Source organism: Eumetopias jubatus, unplaced genomic scaffold (genome assembly GCF_037043125.1).
Source record: "Eumetopias jubatus isolate StellerSeaLion01/CBP00866 unplaced genomic scaffold, mEumJub1_p1.0 scaffold_8, whole genome shotgun sequence".
Taxonomy (NCBI): Eukaryota; Metazoa; Chordata; class Mammalia; order Carnivora; family Otariidae; genus Eumetopias; species Eumetopias jubatus.
In genome coordinates this window covers 70,215,954-70,221,953 of record NW_028274814.1, presented here as the reverse complement: position 1 = coordinate 70,221,953, position 6,000 = coordinate 70,215,954, and the positions used below count along the sequence as shown (strand labels likewise).

At 37.8% G+C, this 6,000-nt stretch overlaps 1 long non-coding RNA gene across 1 annotated transcript in view; it reads left to right on the top strand.

Annotated features, from left to right (window-relative positions):
- Window positions 1-388: 388 nt before the first annotated feature.
- Window positions 389-6,000, top strand: part of LOC148163732 (uncharacterized) — a 57,656-nt gene continuing 52,044 nt past the window's right edge. Inside the window, exons 1-2 of the long non-coding RNA XR_015768768.1 lie at window positions 389-641; window positions 1,583-1,764. This is a non-coding gene — a long non-coding RNA (uncharacterized LOC148163732). The remainder of the gene's footprint in view (window positions 642-1,582; window positions 1,765-6,000) is intronic.

Here is a 6,000-nt window from a genome sequence, read left to right as displayed (position 1 = left end):
ATGCCTAATGAAACTGCTGAAAGTAGATAAGATAAACACATGTGTAACAGGGGTTCTTGTTAGGTGATAGAATTCTAAGTGATTCTTAAAGTCTTTATATTTGTCTGTGTTTTTCAAATTCTCCACAGCAAATATGTATTATAACAAGAAATAAGGCAAAGTAATTTACAAAATATAATTTTTTACCTTAAAAGTAGAAAACTTACTTGTAGAATATGACTCACCACACTAATAAGTATAGGGCAAAGTATTTTATATGGCACAAGCAAAAGAGGAAAATTCAAACTGAAGTCCAGTGGACTTATTGGATATATGCTGTAATTCAAAAGTCTACTTAGCCCACAAATCATAACCCAAGTAATGTATCCTTGTTCTCAGAAATATTTCATTGATACTGTAAATTCCATGAGGGCATCTTGGATTTTGTTCTATGCCCACACTCCAGCAAAACAATCCCTGGCACAGAACAACCATTCCATGAATTTCTGGTACTTGGATGAATAACTGAATCAATGGAAATGGCAGACCAGAGGAGTAAAATCATCTTTCCAAAGTCATCACCAAAAGGCAGAACTGAACCGTGTGACATTGAGTTCTCAGACTCTCAGACCAGACTTTTTCCATCACTTTGTTTTTCTTAGGTGAGTTTCATTAAACCAGAGAGTGGATATCTAATCACTGAATTTACACTTACCCTTTATCATCTGTGCCTTATTTATACAGAAAGCAACTTTCTTTTCTGGCTTCTAAAGATAAAAATTACAGCTGTGCTCATGATGTGATATTCTCCTTCTATCAGTTGAAATAATCTCTCATTAAAGTAAAATCTGATTAACTGAGATTACAACAACAGAGTATCTGTAGTCTTCATGCTTGGTTTGCTCAGGAAAGCAGTCTCCCAAATTTATGTTATTATTATATCCTCATTTAAAATGATTAGAAGTGCATATGTATATTAAGAGAATCATAGAAAAACAGGAACAGTAGCATAGAAAACAAATCCAATATCTATTTCACCCAAAATAGATCATTGCCTAGATGATGCTGGGCATATTATAGGTGATCAAAAATATTTCTTGGGTTAAATAAAATAAGTTATTGGTCATGGTACTTAATCTCTGCTGGTAAAATAACAAAAACAATGACATGATGAATCTTTATTATTACATTCTTTTATAGGAAAAAAGTGACTGGAAATTTCTTTTTAGGAGCAACATTGTTTTTACAACTCGATAACTAAATAGTATCTTTAAAACATAGTTTCATATCCCTTGCAAAGGTAGCTATAATATAAAGGCATATACATGCTTGAGTTCCAAATGAAGAGATATATATCAATCATATCTTTCACCACCAGTACTAGTTTCTGGAAAATTTAGATGACTATCCTAAGTGGATGCTTTTGTTTAAATCTGTTGTAAAAAGCACACATCTTCTTACATAATTAAAACTTTTATTGTTAAATTAGTTTACAGTAATTTTTTGAGATTAATAAGAAGGCAAATTTAGACTACAAAAACAAGACTATTTCAGGATATTCAGTCATTAATCAACAATTACAGTAGTCCCCCTCTATCTGCAGTTTTGCTTTCTACAGTTTCAGTTACCTGTGGTCAACTGCGGACGGGAAGCAGATGATCGTCCTTCTGACGAATCATGAGATGGTCAATAGCAGCCTAATGCTACGGCACATGCCTGCGCCTTTCACCGCACTTCGTCTAGTCCGTGGGCATCGTATCCTCTGACATAAGCACAAGAAGACAGGTGAGTACAGTACAATAAGATATTTTGAGAGAGACCACATTCACATGACTTTTATTACAGTATATTGTTATAACCGTTCTATTTTATTATAGTTATTATGCTAATCTCTTACTGCACCCAATTTATAAATTAAACTTTATCATAGGTATGTATGTATAAAAAACACATTATACAGGCATACCTCAGAGATATTTCAGGTTCAGTCCAGACCACCACAATAAAGTGAATATTGCAATAAAGTGAGTCAAATTAAATTGTTTGTTTCCCAGTGCATATGAAACTTACGTTCATAATATACTGCCATCTAGTAAGTGTGCAATAGCATAATGTCTAAAAATACGTACATACCTTAATTAAAAAATACTTTATTGCTAAAATATATTTACCATCAGGGTGTCTGGGTGGCTCAGTTGGTTAAGCATCCAGCTCTTGATTTCAGCTCAGGTCATGATCTCAGGGTCATGAGAGTGAGTCCCATGTTGGGCTCCATGCTGGGTATAGAACCTACTTAAGATACTCTCTCTCTCTCTTTCTCTCTCTCAAAAATAAATAAATAAACAAACAAATAAAATGTGTTTACCATCATCTGAGCTTTCAGCAAGTCATAATCACAGATCACCATAACAAATGTAATAATAATGAAAAAGTTTGAAATGTTGGAGAATTACCAAAATATGCCATGGAGACTGAAGTGAACAAATGTTGGAAAACTGATGCTGATAGACTTGCTCTTTGCAGGGTTGCCACAAACCTTCAATTAAAAAAAAAGTGCCTGCATGGCTCAGTCAGTTAAGCGTCTACTTCGGCTCAGGTTCATGATTTTGGGGTCCGGGATAGAGCCCCATGTCTGGCTCCCTGCTCAGCGGGGAGCCTGCTTTTCCCTCTCCCTGTGCAGCTCCCCCTCCTTGTGCTCCCTTGCTCTCTCTCATAACTAAATAAATAAAATCTTAAAAAAAGAAAAAGTATCTGAGAAGCACAGTAAGACAAGGTATGCCTGTATATAGGGTTCGGTATTATTGCAGTTTTAGCCATCCAGTGAGGGGTAAGAGAGAGAAAGGAGGATTACTGTATTGTATGCCTACCGAGTTTGGGCTCTGCTTTGTGTATTAGGTTACCGAAAAGACACACTCTCTGAAGTCACTCATAGTCTAGTGAAACCAATTTTCACACAATTGTGAAGCAATACAACACAGTAATTGTTCTAATGGGAGAAAGAGAAGGACTAAGACTGCATGGCAGAAGTTTGAGGATTGAAGAAATCACCGTGCACGCAAGGAGAAGAAGAGAGGGAACCCTGGAATGTGAGGAGTGAAAGGGGAGGAGTGTCCCAGGAGGTACAGTGATGGGGTGAGAGGGAAAGGGAGAGTGGAGGAAAGTATGTAAGAAGGGGAAGTGTTTACCAGTAGGTCAAGAGCAGGAAAGACTTAAAAGTACCCTTTGGATTGGGTAACACCGGAGAGGAAAGCAATTCTGCACACAGTGGTGAGCTCTAAAGCCCAGGGCAGTATGCACAGTGAGCTGGGAATGAGAATGCATTAAGTGTTTTACAAGTGGCATTAAACTTCAGTTATTGTTTCGGTATTAATGAGGTGTTAATTTTCATGTTGCAAGTCCGTAAGATGACACAGAATCTAATTCTTGCCTCTGATTATCTCTGCATTCCAGTGTTACCTTTTCCCCTAAATTAGTGTTTCTTTGCATTTACAAGTAAAAATCCTGCTAAGAAAACATATTAAGTTGCTACCAACAGCTGGAAAATGTATTTGTTTTACTGCAAACCAGAAAAAGAACCAAGAGAGAAAAATATTGATACAGTTCCTTCCACCACGGAGGTATGTTGTTACTGGCAGCCAGAACATGGGATCTATAGAGGGGAGCTCCCAACTCCCACAAGAACTTGGGGAAAAAGTGAAGCATAAAATCAACAAAAGCAGATGAGACCAAACATAATACATTGAGATCATTTCAAAGAGACACCACTGCACTCAGATTAGCAACACTATCTACACCTAATTAAATATATTAACATATCTAAAAAACTAATGTATTTATCTGAAACGCATTTCCTGGTCAACCAGGAAAACACAGATAAAGAAAAAAACAGGCAAACTTCAGTGCTCATCCAGAAGTCATTATTAAATAAATTTTGATAGAAAAGTGAAGCAAAAAAAAAAAAAAAAGAAAGAAAAAAAAAGAAAAGTGAAGCAAAGCACTGTTGGAGAGGATGTCTTGACCACTGGATTTTGGACCCTCTGATGAAGGTACCCTATTACCAAGATGAATGAATGAATGAATGAATGAATGAATGAATTCAACAGTTGTTTACTGAGTGTCTGTTATATAGGCACTAGGATATAAAAGTAAGTATAGAGTTTACAGTCTAGGGATGTCACAGCACTGGGTGGTAAGTATTGTAATGAGGGATATATAGGTTACTATAAGAATACATTAAAAAGGGAAACTTTTTGGAATAGAAAAATAAGATGAGAGAAGGCCAAACCCACTAAGAGCTCTGAAGCTGAGGTGGTCCTCAGGGTGTTTCTGAGTTGAGATAATGGCACCGGGTCTTTATTACTCCATGCAGACCAGTCATTGGATAGAAGCAATTTGGGAATGGAGAGTGCTGACCTTGTGTGAAAGAATTCTCTTCAGCTAAGATAATTCTGAGAAGGGAAAACAGCCGAGGGCCATCTGCTAACAAAAGTCCCAGTAGCTGGCAGAATAAGCCTTCCAGTCCTCAAGGCAGATCTAATAGTTGAATTACAGCATAACTGCAAGAGAGGTAGAAGATAAAGCCGGGAAGGTGAGCCAAGGCCGCATCAGGAAGGGCCTTGTAACACAGGGACTTTGGATTTCACCCAAGAACAACAGAGTGGGTACTGCAGAGTTTTGCTTAAAATAGCAATGTACAAAGATTTGTGCTTTCAAGTGATCACTATGGCAGGGGTATTCTTTTAGGGTGGAAAAGAGATCTAAAGATCAAAACTGGAGGAAAAAAGATTGTCTGGAGAGTTGTGAAGGAATCAAGGAAAGAGATGATGGTAGCCTGAATGAGGCCATGGCAGTAAGGACGGATTTGATGGATAATGGATTTAATGGATTTGAAAGAAATTTTGTCACAGAATAGATTGGATTTGGCTATTAATTTGATGTGAGGGTACAAAAGAGGAAATATGAAATTTACCAATTAAGTGAGGGCAGTGCCATTTATCAATCCAACAACCACCAGAGATGGAGCAAGGCCTGGGGGTTGGGGGGGGGGCAAGGAACAAGTTCAATTTTAGAATCATAGATGTTACATATCTGCAATAACATACAAGTAGTAAGCGGTTATACCTACAGGTCAAGAGCTAAGAGGAAAATGTGGGCTATAGATAGGTTTCCTTCCAACTTAAAAATAATAAATGACCCAGAGCAAAAAATGAAATCTTTCAGAGAAAAAAAAAAAAAAGCTATAGGGAAGCAAAAGAACACTTGGGACAAGAAAGGAGGTGTCCAGAAAAGATGATAAAGAGTAGCCAAAGAGTTAGGAGGAACACGCATGGAGAACAATGAATGAGAGACCAGGGAGACAATGGACAAGTGTGCTGCCACGTGTTCACATTCGCAGCAGGGAGATTGGTGGTTCCCCTGCCAAGAGCTATTCCAGGAAAGTGGTGTGGGCTTAAGCCAGACCACAGGGGCCAAGAGTCAGTGAATTCAACTCAAAATTCAACTCTGGCCAAGAAAGCATATATCCTGGAGATGGTACTGGGGTGGCATCAAAGAGTACTGTACTTTGTATTATCTTACGATATAGCAAGTTAGAGAAAAAGGCTGAGGAGATAATCTATTGCATGAACTCCAAGTGGAGGCCCCATGGGCATGTGACCTAGAATATAAATAACAGGGTTGGAATTAACCTTAGGAAGGTTTTGAAGTAACCTAAAGGAAGGAAGAAGGGGTACCGGTGGAAACAGGTTAAGTGTGTAGGTGGAGTAACAGGAAATTAGAGTTCTACTACAAAAGTAGGAGGTGAGTGAGATCATTTGTGAGCATGAAGGATCAGGGAGATAATGGAGCTGGAAATTGGAAGAAAGAAAGTTTTGAATTTGTGTTGAAGGGGAAAACACCTTAACTAGGTAGCCTATTGCTTCTAAACATTTAAATCACCTAGTCACTTTTCTGATTTCATGCTCATCGAGCAGTTAGTATTACGTTGACTTCCCTGTAGTTCTCTCAAAAAACCTGAGTTAT